The sequence below is a fragment of the Jaculus jaculus genome, chromosome 5 (genome assembly GCF_020740685.1).
Source record: "Jaculus jaculus isolate mJacJac1 chromosome 5, mJacJac1.mat.Y.cur, whole genome shotgun sequence".
NCBI lineage: Eukaryota > Metazoa > Chordata > Mammalia > Rodentia > Dipodidae > Jaculus > Jaculus jaculus.
This window is the reverse complement of record NC_059106.1, coordinates 98,360,911-98,385,623: the sequence shown is the minus strand read 5'-3', so window position 1 is coordinate 98,385,623 and position 24,713 is coordinate 98,360,911. Positions and strand designations below refer to the sequence as shown.

Here is a 24,713-nt window from a genome sequence, read left to right as displayed (position 1 = left end):
CCTCCATGCAATTGAGTGTCCCAGTCCTTTATGCAGGTGAATGCCATATTCCTTCTCATATGTGAATGGCACAGCCCTTCTCACAAGTGAGTATCATAGTTCTCACACGTGAGTGTCACAGCCCTTTTCACAATGGAAGACAAGGGATCTTGATGATGTCACAGAGCAAAGAGAAAGCATTTAGACTTCACCTGTCATATTCCAGAAATTGTTTCCTGAATATCTCAGTTTACTGTGTTCTGTACCCATTCTTTCTTTTCCAGCCCCATCTTCTTCAGCCCACTCAACTTTGCCTCCTCAATTTCCCTTCCTCCATCTACATGATATTCTCATCACTGACCACACTCCCTTGTCCATCATTACCACACCGCTACACCTCAACCCTCAGCAATACCTAGAACTCTCTGACCCTGGTCCCATTGAAACACACGTGAGCATTGCAAATCAGCCACAGCCTCAGCTATCCCTCTTCAACACACTTAGAAAATCCTTGTATGCTGATGTGTCATGTCTTCTGACAAACTGAAGTTCTGGAGGCCTCTGAAGGCCTGCCTCAAGTCCCTGGAAATCTGCCCTGAACACTCCAACAGGAACATGGAATTTCCCCAGAACTCCCACAGTGCTCCTTTCTATTCATGCATTTTTACATAACACTGACAAAATATTTGCTTAATACTTGCTATATGCCAGGTACAACTTTCAGAGCTAATGACACAGAGAGTACACACACATACACAGTGTCCAGCTCTCAAAAAGCCCAGACTCTAAGGCATTTATAAAATCTGTCTCCCACTTCTTTCCATGAATCCCATGTCCACCTGCATCTAACCTAGAAAACTGTCTTCCTCAACATTCCTGTTACCCAAGTACCTGACTTGGCATAGCCTGTTGAAGGTGGGGCTTTACATTCCAAAGGCTTTAGAGCCCTTCTTATTTGAACCATGAATCCAGATGCTTCCTGGTCACCAGCAAATAGGAAATTTGTTCTGTGTGTCAAGATTGGAGGTAGAGATTAGAAGAATATGATATGGGAATCACTCAAACTCAGGGACAACCAAGAAAATTAATTAAAATCTTTAGAAGGATTGGAGGGGATAGCTCAGACATTAAATTGCTTGCCTTGTAAGCATGAGGACCTGCGTTTGATCCTCAGTACTCATATAAGATGCCAAGCATGGAACTGAAGAGATGCTTTGTGGTTAAGGCAGCTGCCTGCAAAGCCAAAGGACCTAGGTCTGATTCTCCAAGACCCACATAAGCCAAATGCACAAGGTGGTGCATGCATCTGGAGTTCATTTGCAGAAGGTGAAGGCCCTGGTGTACCCATTTCTCTTTCTCTCTATCTGCCTCTTTCTCTCTCTTTAAAAAATATATATATATCTATAAAGATGCCAGGCATGGTGGCATACTCCTGTAATCCCAGTGACAGGGAAGCAGAGGTAGATGGATGCCTGGAGCTCACTGGCCAGCTAGTCTAGCCTAATTGATGAGCTTCAGGCCAATGAGGAGTCCTGTCTCAAAAAGAGGTGGGTGGTCAACCTGAAGAGACACTGGAGGGTGTCCTCTGGCTTTCATATGTTCACAAACACATGCATGCATACCTGCACATACATGTGTCCACATACACATGCACATAAACATGCATACACACATGTGTGTACAGGAAATAAACGTTTTGAGGAAGAAAAAAAACAACTGATTATGGTGATCTGTTTTCCCACAAGGGCAAAGATGTTCAGCCTCTGTCTAAATCAAAAAGGCAGATATTGGAAATTGCATGAAACATGGCTGTGACATGCCTTTCAAGGGCAGGTAAAGGACACTAGAAATTTTTAATATATATTATTTATTTATTTGTTTAAGATAAAGGAAGAAGGAGAGAGAGAGAGAGAGAGGGAGGGAGAGGGAGAGGAAGGGAGAGAAAACAGGCACTCTAGGGCCTCTAGCTGCTACAAACTAACTCCAGATGCATGAATTTCCTTATGCATATGGCTTACATGGATCCTGGGGAACTGAACCTGGGTCCTTTAGCTTTGCTGGCAAGTGCCTTAACCACTACCATCTCTCCAGTCCAGGAAAATACAACTTTGACAATTAGATATGGTTGTGACTATGAGGAACACAAAGATATCCCCTCTACTCTCCACCCACTGAAGAGCAGCTGCTGGAGCTCCCTGGGAGCAGCACGGCCATGCTCTGGTGAGGCTTGGATATGACCGCCTGGGTTCCTTGAGGGCTCCTGTGTTGAAATTTAGTATGAGTGGTGTATGAAGAGGGTAGAAATTCAATGTAGTTGTGGGGCTTTTGAGGGATGATTAGGATTTTATAAGTTCATTAGAGTGGATCCAATGAGTGCATGCTTTAGCCAGAGACATTTGCTCCCCATCTCCTGCTCTATGATGCCCTGCATTGTGAGCTCCTTCCCATGTCCATCAGCAGCTGTAATCCAATGTCTAGATGTGGCATGCAGAAGGGGTCTTTCATGCATCTGATCATAATACACAATGCATAGGAACTAGGTTTTTCCTTTCTTTGAGAAGTGTGAGAAACTTGCTCAAGTTCCCCAGTCAGTTTGGACAACATCAAAACTACAAAGCAAGGTTCCTTGAGGAATGCGTGGTCTCTAATATAAATTCAACAGTTATCTAGTGATATAGTTTTAATATTGGTGTAGATATGTACAAACACTCTGTATCAAGGTAGGACAGAAACATTGCTATTACAGTCCTCAGTTTTGTAACTGGTCACATGGCCTTAGTTAGTATTTGTAACTACCTTCTTCTTCTACTACTCATTCTGTATTTCCTCCACCTTCAGTAAGCACCTCAGCTGGTCTTGGTTCTTTATCTGGGGGTGAGCCATACCTTCATTCCTGAAGGATCTGGGCCATTTATCATATTACCTCTACTGGGTTGTTGCAGTTGTCCATTGACTTTGGTAATAGGGCATGGTAACACTAAGAGATGCCCTAAAGGATCTCCTGCACTCCAGATATACTCTTCCTTACCTCCATTGTGGAGAGTCCAATTTCCCCCTGGTAGTCTGGATCAATCACCCCTGGTACCACTGTAACTCCTTTCTTAGCCTGCTGACTGGAGGGCATCAGGAGCCCAAAGTGGCCAGGAGATCTTAGTTTCCAGTCCAATGGAATGTTCTTTGTGCCTCCTAACAAAAGCACACCCCCTCTGGTACCAAGACCTCTAGGCCAGCAGAGCATAAGGTTGCAGGAACAGGAAGCAAAAATTTGGCTAATGGATTACTTGAAATGAATGGCAAGTGGGACCATTCCCATTTCCACCCCATGATTCCTGGACCCATGAATCCAGACTATATGGGAAACAGTACCATATATAGGACACTGATTCAGAGCATATGCAGCCTGCTGGAGGACACCCCCCAGCCCTCCAAGCTATTGCCACCTAGTTGGTACTGTAGCTGTTTCTTTAAAAAGCCATTCCACCATTTTATAAGCCAGTTGCTTCAGGGTAGTGGGGCACATGGTAAGACCAGTGAATTCCATGATTATAAGCCCACTCCTGGACTTCCTTGGCTGTGAAGTGAGTTCCTTGGTCAGAAGCAATGTTGTGTGGGACACCATGACAGTGGATAATGGATTCTATAAGCCCACAGATGGTGGTTTTGGCAGAAGCACTATGTGCAGGAAAGGCAAATGCATACCCAGAATACGTGCCTATTTCAGTAAGGACAAAACACTGCCCTTTCTATGATGGAAGTGGTCCAATGTAGTCAACCTGCCACCAAGTTGCTGGCTGGTCACCCTGAGGAATGCTACCATATTGGGGGCAAAGAGTTGGTCTCTACTATTGGCAGATTTGGCACTCAGCAGCAGCCATAGCTAGGTCAGCCTTAGTTGGTGGAAGTCCATGTTGTGGAGCTCATGCATAACCTGCATCCCTGCCACCATGGCCACTTTGTTCATGGGCCCACTGGGCAATGACAGGGGTGGCTGAGGAAAGAGGTTAACAACCACAGAACGGATCAGCTTATCTACTAGATTATTAAAGTCATACTCTGATGAGGTCACCTTCTGATGAGCATTAACATGTGACACAAGTATCATTATATCCTTTGCCCATTCAGAGAGTTCTATCCATATACACCTTCCCCAAATGTCCTTCTCATTAATTTTCCAAATGTACTATTTCCAAGTCCTGGACTATCCAGCCAAACCATTGGCCACAGCCCATAAATCAGTGTATAACTGCACACCTGCCCATTTTTCTTTCCAAGCAAAATGCACAACCATGTGCACTGCCTGAAATTCTGCCCATTGTGAAGGCTTCCCTTCATCACAGTCCTTCAGAGTTTTCCCAGAAAGGGGCTATAATGCTGAAGATGTCCACTTCTGGGAGGTGCCTGCATAATGTGCTGAACCATTTGTAAGCCATACCCTTGTCCTCTCCTCCTCAGTCATAGGGCACACCCCATGATGCCATAAGTGCATACTTGGGGACAGAAGGCATTGTTACAGGAGTAGAAACCATAGGCATTTGGGCAACTTCCTCATGTAACCTACTGGTGCCTTCAGGGCCTGCTTGAGCCCGATCATGAATATACCACTTCCACTTGATGATGGACTGCTGCTGTGCACGTCCAACTTTATGACCTGGTGGGTCAGATAACACCCAGCTAATAATGGGCAGCTTAAGTCACATAGTGACTTGATGGTACATTGTCAAATGTTCAGTTTCCACTAAGGCCCAATAGCAGGCCAAGAGCTGTCTCTCAAAGGGAGAATAATTGTCTGCAGACGATAGCAGGGCCTTGCTCCAAAATCCCAATGGCCTCCACTGTGATACACCTATGGGGGCCTGCCAAAGGCTCCAAACCACATCCCTATCTGCCACTGACACCTCAAGTGCCATCAGATCTGCTGGATCACATGGCCCAAGGGGCAGAGCAGCCTGCATAGCAGCCTGGGCCTGTTGAAGAGCCTTCTCTGTTCTGGGCCCCACTGAAAACTAATAGCTTTCTAAGTCATTCTGTATAAGGGACAGAGTAAGACACCCAAAGGAGAAATGTGGTGGTCCAAAATCAAATAGGCCCACTAGACGTTGTGCTTTTTTCTTAGTGGGAGGAGGGACCAGATGCAACAATTTATCCTTCACCTTAGAAGGAATACCCCTGCATTCCCCACACCACTTTACTCCTAGAAATTTCACTGAGGTGGAAGGTCCTTGAATTTTGGATGGATTTATTTCCCATCCCCTGATGTGTATATGATGTACCAGCAGTTCTAGAGTGGTTACCACCTCCTGCTCATTCAATCCAATCAGCATAATGTCATCAATATAATGGACCAACTTATGGAAAGGACAGAAAATCAAGATCCCTGCAAACTAAGCTATGACACAAGGCTGGAGAGTTAATATTACCTTGAAGTAAAACAGTAAAGGTGTACTGCTGACCTTGCTAGCTAAAGGCAAATTGCTTCTGTTGGTCCTTATGGACAGGTATGGAGAAGACAGCATTTTCAAGATCTATAGCAGCATACCAGGTACCAGGAAATGTGTTAATCTGCTCAAGTAAAGTCACCACGTCTGGTAGAGCAGCTGCAGTTGGAGTCACCACCTGATTAAGTTTCCAATAATCCACTGTCATTCTCCAGGATCCATCTGTCTTATGAACAGGGAGATGTGGTGGGAACAACCACCCTGCATACCTTATATATAGTGGCATTAAATTTCTGCAGTCCCTCCAGGGATGTGATACTTTTTTGATTCACTATTTTCTCCAGTGGTGGGAGCTGCAGTGGCTTCCATTTGGCCTTTCCAACCATAATAGCCCTCACTCCACAAGTCAGGGAACCAGTGTGGGGGTTCTGCCAACTCCTAAGTATATCTATCCTAATTAAGCACTCTGAAACTGGGGAAATAACTACAGGATGAATTCAAGAACCCACTGTCAGCCTAAAATTTGCCAAAACTCTGTTGATTACCTGACCTCTATATGCACCTACTTTAGCTGGAAAGCCATGATGCTGTTTGGGGTCTCCTGAAATCGATGTCAATTCAGAGCCTGTGTCCAGTAGGCCCCCAAAAGTCTGATTATTTCCTTTTCCCCAGTAGACAGTTACCCTAGCAAAAGGCCGTAGGTTCCTCTGAGGAAAAGATAGGAACAAGTTTAATACTGAAACTTTTGGGGGTTGTTCCTTGAGAGGACCTGGTCACCCCTTCAATCAATGGGCTCAGGATCTGTAAACTGGCTCAAGTCTGGAAACTGACTAAGAGGCCTTGATTCTCTGTTGCTATAAATTCAAAGTGGCCTTTTATTCCTTTGGTCTGGAACTTTTCTTCTTATACAGATCAAGCAGGAACTCAGTAAGCTTCTTATCTATTTGACTTCTGGGAGCACCATGATTAATCAGCCTGTACCAAAGGTCTACACAAGTCATACTTTTATGTGCATGTTTTGCATATGCTGTATATTATGGTAAATATGCTCACCTTGTCTTTGGCAATTCAGCCCTGCCACTTGGCCCTTGTTACCTTGAGATCCAGTTAAACCCACTGCATCTAAGTCACCTAATATAGCAACTGTGGCTCTCACTGTGATGTCTTCTTTACATATGTTGGCAAATACTAGTAACTTTAAGTATGCTGGAGCTCCCATCAAAAATCTGTTTCTTACAGTCTTAGTGAAAGGCACATCTTCTGGATGCTCCCATTGTGGGGGCAAAGATGAGTTTACATGGCAAATCCACTCCAGCCTTCCAAGTTCTCTGAGCCTTTTAATCCCTTCATTGAGTCAAGGGATATCAGGCAGCTCGAGCTCATTCACAGTAGGGCATCTTTGGATCCATACTTCAGCCAACCAATCAAAGAAACTCTTGGCAGCCCTTGCAACTGCATGAGCTGCAGTGTTAAATCTAAAATCTCTGCTCAGTGGGCCCATTTCAATAACTTCAGCCTGATCTAATCTTATATTCCTTCCACCATCATCCCACACCCTTAAAATCCATTCCCACACATATTTCGCATGCTTCTGCTTGTACAAGTTAGAAAACTCCTGAAGCTCTTTAAGGGACACCTCACCTTCTCTGGTGTTACAATTTCTATCTCACCTTTAGGGGCCTGCCTAGCTTAGTTATAGGCCTAGAGGCAAAGATGGGTGGGAACTGAGGAACATCAGCATCTACTGCTGATTCCTCAGAGAAAGGATTAATTCCCTCAGGCAAGGGTGGAGAGGGCAAGACTTCAGGGTGTGGGGGTGGGGATGCAACTGCCCCTAAAGGAGGGGAGGACACATTCTCATGCAAAACAACTTCTTCAGAATCTGACAGTTCAATGTCCCTAGATTCTTCAGGGTCTTCCCACACATCCCCACCCCTAGTCACAAAATCACACACTTGTCCAATCAATGGCTTCACTTTAACTTCTGATAGCTTGTGAAGCTGGGATTTGAGTTTATGTTACAAGTTAGCCATTCCTACAATGAGAGCCTGGGTTCCGTTTTCTGCAATTTGAGCTCTGTTCTGGCTAGAAAGGAAACTGTTCCAGGGCACCCTTAGAAATCTTCAGATCATGTATGTGGGTCTAAAGCTTGGAATTTTCCTTTCTGAGCTTCTGCTATTCCCTTAATAGTTTACCTAGAGATGCTACAAACAACAAACCAGCATCATCATTCATCTTATGTAGCAAGTCCCAGACAAGAAATGAACAGAAGACCACCTGAAAAAAATTAAAAAGGAGAGTCTTTATTAAGCTGGCCAGCATCTGTCCCCTCTCAGCAAGGAGAAGAGCAGCCCTGTCCTATCTCTACAATTAATTTTTAAAAGCAAAAAACACTCCTTTACAATAACATACCCCTCATTCTTCAGTCACCCACCCCCTATTATCTTCTCTTTTTTCTTTTTTAAAAAAATTTCGAGGTAGGGTTTCACTCTGGTCCTGGGTGACCTGGAATTTACTATGTAGTCTCAGGGTGGCCTTGAATTCACAGTGATCCTTCTACCTCTGCCTTCCAAATGCTGAGATTAAAGGTGTGGGCCACCACACCCAGCTCCCAATTATCTTTTGCAAGAGCAAGCAAGCATGATTGCCAAAAACAGAATTTGGGCAGAGGAAGCACCAGATAAGGGTGAGACCAAACACCAGATGAAGTTTATATGGAGTACCAGGACACCTTGACCTCAGGGAAAGACTAACATCAGATGTCTTTACTAGAATCATGTCCTCAGGCTTGTAGTTACTGTTCTGTGTTAATCTTTACTTCTTATAGCTCCTGGAGCATAAAATGGCTGAGTGGCCTAAGATGGCTTCTTTTAGCTCTGTTCACCAGAGGTTGTTCCATTTTGCATTGGTTTTAGTAACTGAGTCAAATCCTAGACTCGTCAGTTACCATAGGCTCATATTTGTTCCTGAGAACCATTAATTTTACTGAGGAAATTTTCTGTTAGATAAACTTGATCAGAGCATTTAAAATGCAGGGGTCTACAATCAATCATAAAAGTAACAGAATGCAGGGCGTGGTGGCACACAGCTTTAATCCCAGCACTCAGGAGGCAGAGGCACCCTGAGACTCCATAGTAAATTCCAGGTCAGCCTGGGCTAGAATGAAACCCTACCTCGAAAAACAAAAACAAACAAACAAACGTAACAGAATGATGGGTCTAAAGATGGCAATAATTGGAGTGATGAGCCAGGGTAACCAAGAAAACAAATTTTCATACAAGCAAATGAGCAGCTGGTTTACAGAAGCAGGATGTTAGCTTGTATAGTCTATATGATTCAAAACAATTTTTCAAAGCATACTTATGAATCATGCTATTGGGTTTCCCTAACTATGAGTTCTATTTTATCCTATTTTAGTCTTAAACTGTCCTTTCCTCTTATCATCCCTTTGGGTCCCCCTAAAACAGTTCTCTCTTTGGAATTCCTTCAGCTACTGACAGAGATAAGTTCATCTCCTTAGAAGTTAACTCTTATAGTGACTTAGTGCATCAGTACAGCTTTCAGCTTTTCCATTATATTTCCCTTCTCTTCCCAGTCATAATCTCTTATGTTCCAACATGTAACTTTCCCAACCAGAAACAACAAACACCAACAGGACTGGTGGACTTCTTAAATCTCACATTGAATTCCTCAAGCTTCTGCCCTGCATAGGCTAGTCAGCTTCTGGAGTGACTGGCACAGGGTTGTAGTTTCCTTGTCAAGGGCAGTTGTCCTCCAGAGCTTGACTTGGAGGGGACCCTTTGATGACCTGTTAGGTGCTACACTTGGCTGAGGACACTGTCCTCTGGACTCTGGTGTGATGAATTTATACCACTTGGCTGATGCCTAATTCCCTGAGGGCATGTGGATGCCCTGTGTCAGATGCCCACTGTTGGAAGAATGAAAAGTTATTAAGGACACATGGCAATGGGCTAGATGTGGAGCTCGTCTGTCCCATTGTGGAGTTTTGATTCTGCAGCTGGTTTCCTAGAAGGATCCAAAAATGGTAAGCACAAACAGACAAAACACTAAACAGAAAGACAATGACACATAGAGCCACACAGGACTGAAACAGACAGACCAGGGGTCAGGGTGATGTCTCACCACCACCTGGGATTCAGGAAGTAGTGCTGCATCCAGCCTTCCTTTGAATCCCCCTTACCTCCAGAAGTTTTCAGACTAGATGACTCTCCGCTCATGGGGTTGATGTGCTCTGACTGCCACTCCTTCCTGTCAGGGTCTAGAGAACGTCACTGGGGCTGAGGGATATCTCTCAGCAGCCACCCTCTAGGGTCTTCACCTGATGTAGGAATCCCAAGAAATCAAGACTCTGATACCAGATTCAGGGGTCAGTTTGGTGAGAAGAATATATCTCACGGAGGCCTCCAAATGTAGTGAGTTACAGACCAGAAAGGAGCAAAGACCACCTGAATAAAAATTTTAAAAGGAGAGTCTTTATCAAGCCAGCCAGCATCTGTCCCCTCACAGTAAGGAGGAGAGCAGCCCCATCCTATCTCTACAGTGAGTTTTTAAAGGCGAAAGCCACATTCCTTTACAATGACCTATCCCTCATTCTTTAGTCACCCCCACCCCCCATTATCTTTTGCAAGAATAAGCAAGCATGATTTACAAAAGCAGAATTTGGGCAGAGGAAGCACCAGATAAGGGTGAGACCAAACTTCAGATGAAGCTCATATGGAGTACCAGGCCACCTTGACCTCAGGGCAAGACTAACATCAGATGTCTTTACTGGAATCGTGCCCTCAGGCTTGTAGTTACTGCTCTGTGTTAATCTTTATTCTCTTATAGCTCCTGGACAATGTCAGATGTCTAAGTGGCCTATGATGGTGTCCCTAAGGTCTGTTCACCAGAGGTTGTTTCATTTACTTTTCCACAAATATTCAAATGTTTTAGATGCAGAGTCACTAAATTTCTTGCTCCTCACAAGACATGACTCAGGATCACCAAATACATCTATCTCATGAAGTTCTTTAAATAGTTAGCACTGTGGAATATTAGTGCCCACCTTATTACCAGTAAAAGCGCTCTCCATAAAGTAAAGTAAAACTGCTGTCTTTATTACCAGCAGGGCCTTTAGTAGCACTGAAATTGGAGAGCCAGCCCCTTAGAACACCAAGTGTACAAGAGAAATCCATCCTTAGAGTTCTGTTTCTCTAGAACCACTCTTGGTACCACAATCTGTATTAGTCAGTGTTTTCTCAAGGAACAGAACCGCTAAAATGAATTATATTAAAAGGGGAAATTACTGGATTAGTTTATGGCAGTCCAATAGCAGTTGCAGGCCTGAGAATCAAGGAACCCAATAGCTGCTCAGTCCATTTGGCTAGATGCTTCAGTAGTCCCAATCCAGCACTGAAGGCCTGGAGGCTTCCTGCTGGTCTTCAGTTGACGCTGATCTTCAGCTCATGCTAGAAGGCAGCCAAGTGGAAGGAAAGTGGGAGGCTCTTTTCATCCAGAGCTTCCTTATAAAAGTCCCCCTCTGAGAAGGGTCACCCACTCTGGGGGATGGGCTCACCCTGGGGTAAGGACTTCCTTCTTTAGTTAATCCTTCCTAGAAGCAACCTGGGAGACCCACCCAAAAGGAATGTCTGTGAATTACTAAATAGACCAAGTTGACACCTTAACCATCACATGTGCATGTGTGTATATATATTCTCATGTGTGTGGGCATATGTTTGGGGGAGTACACATGCATATGTGTGCACATAGAAGTCAGAGGTAGACATCAAGTGTCTTCTTCTTATTTCAATCCTAAAGACTTTTAAATTTTTATTAGCATTTTCCATGATTATAAAAAAAATATCCCATGGTAATTCCCCCCCACACTTTCCCCTTGAAATTCCATTCTCCATCATATTACCTCCCCATCTCAATCATTGTACTTACATATATACAATATCAACCTATTAAGTACCCTCCTCCCTTCCATTCAAGTGTCTTCTTGATTACTATTCACCTTATTTATCAAGACAGGGTTTTCCCTTGAACCCAGAGCTTGCTTGTTTGGCTAATCCATTTAGCCCACACATCCTGGGGATCCCACTTCCACCTTCTGAGTGTTGGAATTACAACTCAGTTGTCATGCTATCCTGGTATTTATGTAGGCACTGGGCAACCAAACTCAGGTCCTAAAACTTGCTCAGCAAGTGCATTAGAGCTTTGCCATCAACCTACCTCCCTAGCCCTACTACTGGATCTCTTATTCAGTGGTTCCCTTTCCTAATACACCATTCCTGCCTCAGGAGAGACCATATTGGCCTGAGGACTTCATTATGCCTTCCTTTATCTCTGGTCACATCATCATATGGAGTGACATCTTCCAAAGAAGCACAACAGATTGTAAAAAGAGAAATCTCTCCAATTTAGCTACTTTTTAGTTGTTCTTTTAAAATGCTTTCATGAGGCCGGGCGTGGTGGCGCACGCCTTTAATCCCAGCACTTGGGAGGCAGAGGTAGGAGGATTGCCATGAGTTCAAGGCCACCCTGAGATGACAGAGTTAATTCCAGGTCAGCCTGGACCAGAGTGAGACCCTACCTCGAAAAACCAAAAAAAAAAAAAATAAAATAAAATGCTTTCATGATGAAGGGATAGCACTAAAGAGCATAATAGGTGGTTGAAGGGAAATAGCATTTGTCTTATCCAAAGCTCCCCAGCTCATAATTCCATACACGAGCTGCAGTGTAAGTGCATCCAAGTCCCACAGCACAAGCTCTGGGGAATGCCAGAGAGCAAGCACAAGTGCCAGACTGGAAGATCGATGGCTTTCAAGGTTTGCCTCAACTTCCATTCTCTATCCTCCTGATTCAGGCTCTCCTAGGATTACAGGTATTTGCACCCATGACCAACAAGACTTGTTTTTAAGACCAACTAGCCATAGGCTTGGGATTGAACTAGTTTGGTTTTCTTGTCTAATGAGCTTTTTAAAAATTTTGTTTTGGTTTTGGCCTGGTTAGGATTCAGCTTCCTTATCTACAAAACTAAAGGATTTGGGCTAAGACAAAACCTGTATGTGAAATAATCCTAGTCTTCTGCATACCTTTTTTTTTTTTTTTCAAAAGAGGAAACTGGAAGGTGAGGCTGGGATGTTAAGTGCCAGTAGTGGACTTGAACCTGGACCTGGACCTGCTGACCTCAAGTGCACATTTCTTTGCTTTTCTCCATACAACATAGCCCCAGATCTCAAATCCTGTAAGATTTTCCTACAAATGGAGTTTGTGTTTGTTTATTGTCTAGAATGCATGAGAAATTCTCTGCAGAACCACTTTACTAGTTCTGGGCTTTTCACAGTTTATGCAAAATGGAGGGACTAAGCTGAGGCTTCAGAACCCTTTGCCAGCATGCACAAGTTAACACCTCCAAGCAATGAAGCAATGTGACAGCTACACCTCGATTTTCAACTTGACCAAATCAGGGATCAAAAAAGAGACACACCAGTCCCCAGTCAGCGCGTCTAGTGTCAGAAGGTGCTACATGGGCGACTGGGGGAAAATGACCAATAAAGGTCCAAGCAACTCATGGTCTAACCTACTTAGCAGCAAATAACCTGTTGTGATGCCCACCCAAGTGCAATAGTGGCACACAGCCATGGTGAGGAACCAACTGCTCTTGATTTGGCTAACTGATCTCTTCAGTGGTATGAGACCCATAACTGGAGCTGGAAAACAAGTCAGAACCATATCCAAACATAAGCCCACTCTCCAATATCAAGATACCATCAATCATGGGCTATAAGAGGGCCTACACCTATTAAACTCTCTATTAAAAAAGTAAGGGTTATCTCATTTGTCCTGGTGCTAACTTACTCTCCATTGGAGAAGCTGCTTCTCTTTTTCAGATAGATGCAGATCCTAAGGAGAGAGCCACCCCATCATACCTCAAAAGGGCCCTGGCTGAAACTAAGAAAAGTTGGTGAAACAAGCAAGGGTGCTGTTTTCCTGATGAACTGGATACCAGCACAAAGGGGAAGGAGACCAACTCAGAGAAAAATCAACTCCTACCAAATCAGAGAGCCAGAGCCTCAGAGGCCCCCAACACCTCATCACTGAAGCAGACCACAAATGAACCCAACATGGCTCAGGGAAACTTTGCGGAAGAGGGGGCGGAAAGAATGTCGGAGCCACATGCTGGGTTATGATATGCAGAGACATTTATCTTACCCATAACTGTGGGCTAACTCCACAATGCACGACCCATATACCTCAACAAAGAGGGGCCAATGGGGAGAGGTTAGGTCATGGATGAGCCTAATAAAGGTACCAAACTGACTGTATTCGCTGAATACAAAACTAATTAATCAAAAAAGAAAAAAAAATAATAAATAAAAGGAAAAAAAGAGATACACTTCTTGGGATATCCTGGAAGAGGCATTTCTAGGAAGGACTGAGAAGTGATGACTCCTCCCCACCCTGGGGGCAGCCCTTCTGGTGGAAGCCTATCCATGAAGTGGTCCCAAGCGAAGGAGCCCTGCGAGGCCGCCTTCCCTCCTTGCTGGCAGTGCGCCCAACCTGCAGCCACCGTCATTGCTAAGATGGGGACCCAGCTTCTTTGGCCTTCCAGCATGGACTTAAGACCAGTGGCTCTCCAGGTTTCCTCGAGGCTTTTAGTATCAGATTGGGATTGCTGAGGCATCTAGCATCATGGTTCTCAGCCTCTCCAATGTACAGACACATTAGTGGACTTCCTAGCTATATGGTGTAAACTGATCTAATACATCCCTCTTTGATATATAATAATCTATTGATTGTTACTCTAGAGTACCCTGACTGATACAAGTAGCAATAATACGTCTCTCTGGGAATGTTGCAGAAACTGTGGGAGTACTGTACGTCAATTATTCAGCACAGTGCCTGACATCAAAGAATCATAAAGAAGGTTCAGTTACTACATTGTGCAGGTGGTGAGTCCAGATGATACTTAAAAGTGTAGAGACCAGGGCTGGGTTTTAGTGGTAGAGTAGTTGCCTAGCATGAATGAGGCCCTGGTCCAATTCCCAGCACCACACACACACAGAATCAAGTGTAGCATTCAAGGGTTTATATCCCAGGCCTGCCACATGCTGGCAAGTAACTTACTGTCCCTGAGATTCCATGTTCTCATCTGTGAGAAGGAGGGGATGACTTTAGTGGCACCTACATTATAAGACTTCTGTGGAAAGACATGAACTAATCCCCCAAGATGCTGACATGCTTTCATGTCATCTTTTCTTTCCTTAAGCAGATTCCACATCCATGGTTCCAAACAGTTGTAAGATTGCTTGTAATATATTCTCCTTTGTTTCAAACTTGTGCCAAAGAAAACTGCTCCCATGATAGTTCTCCTCACCTCTGACTGGGAGATTAGATTCTATCTGACCTGAGTGTGCTGCTATTGCCCATGCTAGCTTTGCAAACTGTTGATTCCAAGAGTGCTCTCTGGAATAAATAGCCCATTAGCAAGGGCCTACCAGCTCTGGACAGCAAGGTAGGCAGGGTCTGAAGAGGCTCCAGCTTCAGGCCCTGTGGACTCAACAATGAGGGTGAAAGGTATGACCTTCAGAGTGGAGAGAAGGAGCTCCCTGGGTAACAGTGGGACATCACTTCCAGGCCCCTAAGAAGATAGCTGAGCAGATGACATAAGTCAGCACATAACATTACAATAATTCTGAGGCCCTAGATCTCATCTTCAAACCCTATGGCTGAGCTCCCACACAGCTATCCTGTCCCCACTTGCTCCCACTTCTGCTTCCTGTTGCCTGCTCTGCAAATGAGCTCAGTGCACATGGGAAGCAAAAGCCTCCAGCCATGAAACCTACCTAATAATGTCTTTCCATCATGATGAGCACAGAAGAGAATATTTGGGGCACTGGTTTAGAGAAGCCCTAGTCAACAATGCCAGTTTAAAAACCCACCCTTGCTAAATGTATTGGCACACACCTATAATCCCAGTACTCGGGAGACTGAAACAGAATGATCTTGAGTTCTAGGCCAGCCTAGACTGTACACTACAATCCTGTCTCAAAAAGACAAAATCCATTTGGGGCTCAAGTAAAACCTTTTCACATTTCTCATACTCATCCCCTACATTTTCCATACTGCTTAAAGCTTCTAGATGGAGCCAGATGCTGCAAATCCCTTAAGTTTCCAGGAATGAAAAAGAGAGATCTTCCTGAAACATTGACTTTAGAAAAAGCTAAAACAGTACCTTACTGTTACATAAAGAATACAGAATATGAGGGTCTGGAGGGATGGTTCATTCATTAAAGCAACTTGCTTGCAAAGTCCGAGAGCTTGGGTTTGATGATCTCGTACCTGTGTAAAGCCAGATGCACAAATAGTACATGCATCTGAAATTGGTTTGCAGTAGTTGGAGGTCCTGGTATGCTCATTCTCTTTCATATTCTCTCTCTGTGTCTCATAAATCAATGTTTTAAAAAAGAATGTAAAATATGAGTCTAGGGGATAACATGCTTATCACAGCAAGCAAAAGGACTTGAGTTTGTACCTCCAGCACCCATGTAAAATGCCAAGTGTGGTGGAGTATACCTATAATCCCAATATTAGATAATGTAGACAGGGAACCCCTGGGGCTCATTGGCCAGCTAGTCCAGCTGAACCAGGGAGCTCTAGGTTCAGTGAGAGAACCCGTCTCAAAGAATAAGGTGGGGAGTGATAGAAGACACCTAACAATGACCTCTGGCCTCCACATACATACACACACGGGTGCACATGTAGGTGCTAACACACATAAGCACACATACATGCACATCACACATGCACATGCAATAAGAATATAAAATATATTTAGTATTTATAATGTAGATAATGCAAAAGAATTTACAATGTTAATGAGTTATTTAGATAAAGCATAGGATGGCAGCACTTTTGTGTTGAGAAGATTTCAATTGCCCTCCCCTAGAAGGGATGTCATTTGGAAAATTTGGAAAATGTTAGGCCTTAGTCATGGTCAGAAATGGAGGAGTAATGACAGCATTACAGGGAGCTAGAGCGCTGAGGGGCAGAACCCGAGAGGTGCATGTGGGTTTGCTCTCTGTCACCTAGTTGTGTGAGCAGTACAGCTGACCAGGGCTGCTGCTGTTCACAGTTGCTGCAGGCAGCACAGAGACAAGGCCGCGAGAGAGCGGGCAGGACTGCGCTGCTCCACGAGTGTGAGTGATTGTGACTTGGTTTGTTGATTTTGGAAATATTGTGTCAGTTTGTATGTCATGTGTTCTATCCGCCCACCTCCCTCTGAGTTCTCCTTTCCCTGCTGAGTGAGGACCTTCTGATCTGGCAAAAAAACAATGATGGCACCAGGCTTGCTCTTGCATGGCCTTGTGTTTCAGCACTGGACAAGCACCTTCCCTGCAAGGCGCAGACAGGAGGCTTAATCAATGCTCATGCCCCATTTCTGGTAAAAGTTAAGTCACCATTGTCTCAGTTTCCTATGCAGGTCTCCAAACAAGCATGGGGAAATACGCAGAGGAGCAGGTTGTTACTGAAATGTAGGAGGGAAAAAGTCTGCAACACCTGAGGGTCTCGGAGGAAACCTACAACTGCACCAAAGGGGAGGGGCCACTCCATCTTGTGGAAGCCGGTACAGGCTGGCAGAGCATGGGCCTGGGGAGGGAACTCGCCCACTGACCTACTTACAACAGGGCCTTGATGATGCTCTCTTCTGGCATGAGCATGAAGTGGGTCACCCTGGCATTTCTATCAGGCTGGGTACCCACAAGGACTAGAAATGGACCTGTGATACTGGAGTCCATTGAGAATGATGTGGCACTGAGCAGGCGATGTGTATCCCAGCTAGGGCTCTGAGAGGGGCCAGAGAAAGGGTAATTAAGCCACTACTCCATTGCAGCTCCTATTTACTGAACATGTACTACATTCTCAGCACACACACCATCTCTCATCTTCACAGTAACGTTGCAGATAGAGATGACAAGCCTCATGCCATGTACCTAGAACCTGAGACATTATGACTTAACTATGACATAACTATTGTGTGGCCAAGGCAGAGTAGAGCGTGTATTCAAACCTGTGCAACTCTGGACTTCTCACTTCTAAACCCTTCTAAACCTCTCTAAACAGAAAATGGAATAAAGTTTGGGAAATACTAGAAATCAGATCAAATGTACATTTAGTCTTAAAACCACAACTATTTATTATTTCTCAAGAATCTCGGGGCTGGCTGAATAGCCACACTAAGCTAAGGAGGGGCTTCGATGATGTCACCCAAACCTGTCATGTGTCTCCCTCATATATCCTCCCTGGGAGTGTTCCACCTGCTTGGCATGCTGCCTCAGCTCCCAGTGGAAGTTCATCATTATCTAATGTCAAGGCAGAGGGGCAGAAGAAAGAGTGGGCGTGTTCCAGGATTCCTGGTATTAGAACTGACCAGAAGTCTTGATTTAAGACCTTAGGCTTACAACTGACACATCATCTCTTCTGCCACATTTTATTGCTAAAGTAAGTGACAAGATAGTCACGTTTCAAGAGGTAGGTAAGAGACTCTATGGTGCTGCCTGCAAAACCACATTGCAAACTGCTTCGAAGAACCAACCACCCTTTGTAGTCAATCTGCCATGATACTTCACCTCAATCCCTAAGCAAGTAAAAGGCAGGGCCATGCTCATAGCCCTGCTAAACGCCCTTTGTGCACTAAATACCACTTCCTTGTCCAAACTCTCTGTGTCTTGTTGGCACTGCACTGAGGAGGGAGATACAATGGCTCTAGGGTTGGGCAAATAAGAGAATGTCTGATTTCTTTCTTTTTTAGAGTAGGTAAAATTCAGACTGCTTACCCATTTACTTCATTTCTATAGCTTTTATAACTAATAAAGTTTCATTAGAAAGTAGACTTAGTATTCTCAGTGAGCTGGCAAGCCTAGCCATACTTCTGTGAAATGCTGTTAAATTCCAGGAAACAGATGTTCAGTTAATTACATGAAATTTTACTAGTACTTCTTCTCCAGTGCTAATAGAATGTTTGTGATCTGAATTTAAGACATAAAATTCCTGCAATTTATTTCCTGCAATATAGCTGAGATCATAGACTCCCCAGAGGTGTATCTTTGAAATCCCTTATATATGAGATTACTGGCATGATATTTGACATTTTTGTGCCAAGAACTATGACAATGTCTTGGAAACAGCAGCAAGCTTGGAATTCACAGACTTGGCTGGTGCTGAAGGCAACAAGCACCATGGTCAGGCTCATGCTCAGACTCCACATGGACAGATTTCAGTTCTGGTTTTGTCTGTCCTATGTGCTGTGTGACCTTTGGCAGGTCACTTGGCCTCTCTGTGCCTCAATTTCTCCATCAATCAAATGGGATGATACATGTGCCTATCTAATAGAAATGCCAGAATTCAAATAAAGTGCTAAAAACAAAGCCTGATCCAAGTATCCTTCACCTAAGTGCTGCTGACCATGATGGCTACCTGGACAACCCTGAGCAAACTGTTTCCCATCTCTGGACCTGTAACTCTCTCTTGTCACTCTTCCAGTGCTCTCCTCCGACTTCATCTCTCAGATGCACTCTCATCCTGAGAGTGCCCAGGAACTAGTCCTTGGCCCAGGTTACTGCACAAAGGCAATCACTGGGAGAAGAGAGTGCCCCAGCCATTCTTCTTCAGTGACCTTTCCCTCCTGATCTGCCTCACTGAGTGGCTCACTTATCTGTCCAGCATGAACAGGTGCCCAGCTCAGCTAAGCTGTTGACTCGGGAGACAGAGGTACAGGGGAGGGCTGCTGCTCACTCCCTGTTGCATCAGCCACCATCTGAAGAGACAGATTTAGAGTTGTAATAATCCAAACAGACCCTTCCTTAGTAACGTTAAACTTCGTTGTAGAAAAGTCTTCATACACACAATGATTGTCCTGCTGTTTGGGGCATAAATATCTATTCATGTCTCAATCAAAAGGTCACAGAGTTACCACATGAAAGCAATTGTGTGGTGACACTATGAATTATCTGCCCACAGAAATGTTGGTTCAGCCTCATATATGACATCACTGCTGGTTTTGCATGTCCCTGGCAGCTGAAGCCAGAGACTTGTCTCTCTCTTGGCATCAGAGATGGGCCCTTTGTTTTCCATTTCATCGCTGTGAAGGACGAATGCCTGTACACTGGACATCTGCCCAACACTCCTCTCGCAGCCAATTGTCATAGTAAATTTCACTGTGTATCTCTTCTTTGTGCCTCAAACATCTATAACATTGTCACTGACATCTTTCACAAGTTCCCTTGCATGCCTTTAATCCCAGTATTTAGGAGGCAGAGGTAGGAGGATCACTGTAAATTCGAAACCAGCCTGGGGCTACAGAGTGAGTTCCAAGTTAGTCTGTGCTAGAGAGAGACACTACTTCAAGAAAACAAAATAACAACAACAAAAAAAAACCTCTTCCTGGCATTGAGTTTCTATCCTGCAAATTTTTATTTATTTGAGAGCAACAGACAGAGAAAGAAAGAGGTAAGAGAAAGAGAATGGGCATGCCAGGGCCTCCAGCCACTGCAAACGAACTCCAGATGCATATGCCACCTTGTGCATCTGGCTTATGTGGGTCCTGGAGAATTGAGCAGTGAATCGGGGTCTTTCGGCTTTACAGGCAAGCACTTAACTGCTAAGCCATCTCTCCAGCCCACAAATAACTTTTGATGTGTACTCACTGGAAGGAATGAGGATTATCTTGGAATATAATTAACCAAAGGAGCTTTCTGATTCACAGAATTCTAGAAAACTTTAAAAAGTATAAATGAGTGCTGGAGAGATGGCTTAGTGGTTGGGGTGCTTGCCGGGGAAGCCTAAGGAATCAGGTTCAATTCCCCAAGACCCATATACACCAGATGCACAAGGTGGTGCATGCATCTGGAGTTTGTTTGCTGTGGCCAGAGGCCTTGGTACACCCATTCTCTCTATATATATATCTGGCTCTTTCTCTTTTTTTAATATTTTTATTTTTTTATTTGTTTATTTGAGAGCGACAGAGAGAGAGAGAAAGAGGGAAGGAGACAGAGAGAGAGAATGGGCACGCCAGGGCCTCCAGCCACTGTAAACGAACTCCAGATGCACGCGCCCCCTTGTGCATCTGGCTAACGTGGGTCCTGGGGAACTGAGCCTCGAACGGGGTCCGTAGGTTTCACAGGCAAGTGCTTAACCACTAAGCCATCTCTCCAGCCCTGGCTCTTTCTCTTAAATAAACAATAAAATACTTTTAAGTGTAAATGTATGATTATAGTCCAGTGGGATCCTCAAAATGAAGTCACAGAACTGACTCTGTGTGGAGGAGGAATGGGGCTCCTCTCTACCCCAGCCTTTCCATGGGGAAGTTTGGATATCATGAGCCTATATCTGAAATGAGGTCATCCTCAAACACCCTTCAGTGTGGTGAAATTTATCCATCTGTTTCCATATAATGTGATGTCAAAGAGAGAGAGAGAGAGACCAACCAATAATGTCTGTGTAACTTATGATGACATGTGAGCATGTCAGGCTGACACAGACACTGGGGGGGCAGGTCGAGCCTGGCACCCAGCAAGGCTTTAATAAACGCTATGGCGTGATCTGTTATGAACGATCAGGCACAAGAGCATGCACACCCCATCATCATCTGCATGAAATCAAGGGAAGAAGAAAACCAAGAAAAAAGACTGCCAAGAAACACCAGTGTCAAGATGAGTTGCATTGGGCCAGGGAATACTTTCTCATTTTTTTTCTCAACTTTCATTTTGTTTTCTCAAATAAATATGATGTGCATCATGAAAACAGCATGAGGTGTTATTAACTTTTCAAATATTTTTTTCAGGGAACACTTTTTCTCTGTATTTACAATCAAATACTTTCCAGACCTGTGAAATCCTCTGAGCAGCAACATGAGGGAGATGTTAGGGAAACTGACAGGGAAGCCTCTCTACAATAAGACTAATCGCCTTTTTTTCCTCTTCTGTTTTTTTCTTTGCTCTTTTACCCAAGTGAGACTAAATCAATGACTTGCAGCTGTGGAAGTGACCATATTTATTTCTTTAATTTTTTTCTACCAAAAGTCTCACTGTCAAAGCTGCCTGTGCAAAATAAAAACATATAAACATTTACAAGCTTGTTATTATTTTTTAAGTAAAACAAAAAAGAATTTATCTCATAAACAACAAGACTGTGTAGGGTCAATGTTTTTAAGTCCCTTTATACTCCAGCAGACTTAGTAGCTAGAAACTGCTAGAATCTCTTTAAAGACTGCAAGGCATTGACCTCAGTTAAACTCCTGACCACTTCAGCAAATGAGTAAACCAAAATCCCACAACTAAAGCTTAATTTTATGCCCCAGCTGTGTAACAGGATGTAGATGTTTTAAAACAAACAGCCCAACAACAAAATGCAACCACTCCCTCCAACTCACCGATACCAGGGAGCAGCCACCCTTGCTCGCAGTGGCAGTCCCTCCTTCCGCAAGTGGCCCATAATCAATCCTGATGGAGCATGACTCTAAGCTCAGTGCCGCAGAGTCAAGTGCCAGCTCTCCTGCCTGAAATAAAAGCTCTGAGGTGGTAGTATGCAGGGGCTGAGATAGACTGGTGACACATGTGACATCTTCACCAAGAACTTTGCTTTGCAACAGACACAATCCTGATGTTTTGTGGTGAAAGAAAGAAAGAAAGTAAGTTAAAATAATTGAGCAATCACCACAGCTGGGGCCTCTTACCTCCTTATAAAGTAAGGCTTCCAGGTGGGGATAATGAGGCTGGGGAGATGGTTCACCAGGTGCAGTTCTTGCCTCACAATATGAAGATCTGAGTTTGGATCTCCAGCACCCACAAACATGCCAGGTATGGTTGTGTGTGTGTGCCTATAATCCCAGCTCTGGAAAGGTGGAGACAGGAATCCATGGACCTTACTGGCAGCCAGTCTAGCTGAATCAGTGAGCTCTAGATTTAGTGAGAACAAGGTAGTGAGAGTAAGGTAGACATCCTATGTTGACCTCTGTCCTCCACATGCATGTGCACACATGTGTCCCTACACATATGAACCCACATATTAGACTCCTCCATACACAAAGAAGTAACAGAAGGGCTGGAGAAATGGCTTAGCGGCTAAGTGCTTGCCTGTGAAGCCTAAGGACCCCGGTTCAAGGCTCGGTTCCCCAGGTTCCACGTTAGCCAGATGCACAAGGGGGTGCACGCGTCTGGAGTTCGTTTGCAGTGGCTGGAAGCCCTGGCGCGCCCATTCTCTCTCTCTCCCTCTATCTGTCTTTCTCCCTGTGTCTGTCACTCTCAAATAAATAAATAAAAATTGAACAAAAAATTAAAAAAAAAAGAAGTAACAGAAATGAGTGCCACATAAATTAGTGGCAGAACCAGAAATGAAATCCATAGCCCATGGCCACTCTCAATAAGAAGTTCCTGATGTGGAGATGAATTCCAGGAATCTCCTGCACTAGGATTTCTCAGACCTGCTCACTACTCAAAAACTCAAGAACTTCAGACCAACCCTGGGATGAAAGGGGTTTCTGAGGGGCTGAAGAAGGGGTGGTGTTTTTTAAGTGACACTATTCCTGTCTCCATAGCAACTGTGCCTTCTCCACAGTAGAGCTGGTAACTAGGGCTCTAGAGATTCTATCTTAGCTCTGAACCTTGTCACAGGGACCAACTTTTCTGGCTTAACCCTCAAATGACTATAGTCCCCTTGGCAGGCATTGTTTTAGCCTAAATGGTTATGAGGTTAGAAGACAATGGGTAAATATTTAGGGGCCAAGTACATGAACATGAATAGGAAGGCTCAGGAGAGGGTTCCTCCAATCTAAATATGACTGGTTGGTTAATAGTTAGTCCTGAGAATGGTGCCAGTCTATAGTCAAAGGCCTATTCCATGCCCACTTATCTAGTCTTCAACATGGTGTTTAACATCAGGAGAGAATGCTTCATTTATTTATTTATTTATTTATTTATTTATTTGAGAGCGACAGACACAGAGAGAAAGACAGATAGAGGGAGAGAGAGAGAATGGGCGTGCCAGGGCTTCCAGCCTCTGCAAACGAACTCCAGACGCGTGCGCCCCCTTGTGCATCTGGCTAACGTGGGACCTGGGGAACCCAGCCTCGAGCTGGGGTCCTTAGGCTTCACAGGCAAGCGCTTAACCACTAAGCCATCTCTCCAGCCCGAGAATGCTTTTTGAAAAAATAGATATCATGCAGAAAAAATTTCAGAATCAATAGTCCATTTTAAAACACTTAGGTGATGTGTTCATTCTGTTTAGCTTTAAATTTTTGTATTTATTTTTTATATTTACTTTTGATATTTTCATGCATATATGTTGCATGTTGGTCACATGTACCCCACATCACCCTTCTTTATCCCCTGTCCACTGTACCCCTTCTTCCCACCACTTACCAGTAGCTATGCCATGAAAGAAAATGACACTCCTCTCCTTCAGCAGCTATTAGCTCCTCAAGGAATGTAGGCTGAAAAGCCTCTCCCAACCATCCATAGCCGAATGCTGACTGGCCATCACTTGCAGGCCCTGTGCAGGACCATTGCTGCCACTAGTTGATGAGTCCAGTGGCCCTGTCCTGTCTTAATGACAGAGCAGTGCTTCTTGTCTTAACTACCACAAAATATGGCCTCTCTGGAGCCTCTGCAAAACTTTATAGACTGCACACTAATTAACTCAGGGAGCAAGCGGGCCTGCATGCAGTGCTCAGGGCACAGAAAGATTTTTTGTTTTGTTTTGACAAGATAGAGCAGACATGAAAATAGACGTCCTACAAGAGATGTAAAACTACACCCCATAGACCAGGCTCCCACAGCTGAATCGCTAATTGTGCAACTGGACTCTGCTTCATATGGAAATGACTTGTTCATTTTGAAGCTAACTTCCTTTTGATTATAATTACTTGTTGTTATAATTATTACCACAATACAAAACTTTAGAGGATAAAAACATACACAAGTTACCACTAATTCTCTCTCCAACCAATTACAACCCGATAGAGGGTTTCCATGCCTCGAACTTGGGTTTGGTCTGTGTGCACAACACTCACGCAGCCAAGAAGCACTCACCAAGCAGCTTCTCCACGTCGGGCAGTGCTCCTTTCTGTTGTAGTAGTCACAACAGAACCTTTCCCTCATTTTTTTTTTCTAAATTTTTTTTGTTTTATGTTTATTTGAAAGTGACAGACAAAGAGGCAGAGAGAAGGAGAGAGAGAATGGACGCGCCAGGGCTTCCAGCCACTGCAAACGAACTCCAGACACGTGTGCCCCCTTGCGC

General features: G+C 44.2%; 1 pseudogene; it reads right to left on the bottom strand.

Annotated features, from left to right (window-relative positions):
* Positions 1 to 2,728: 2,728 nt before the first annotated feature.
* The window catches only part of LOC123460685, a 59,349-nt pseudogene continuing 37,364 nt past the window's right edge, over positions 2,729 to 24,713 (bottom strand).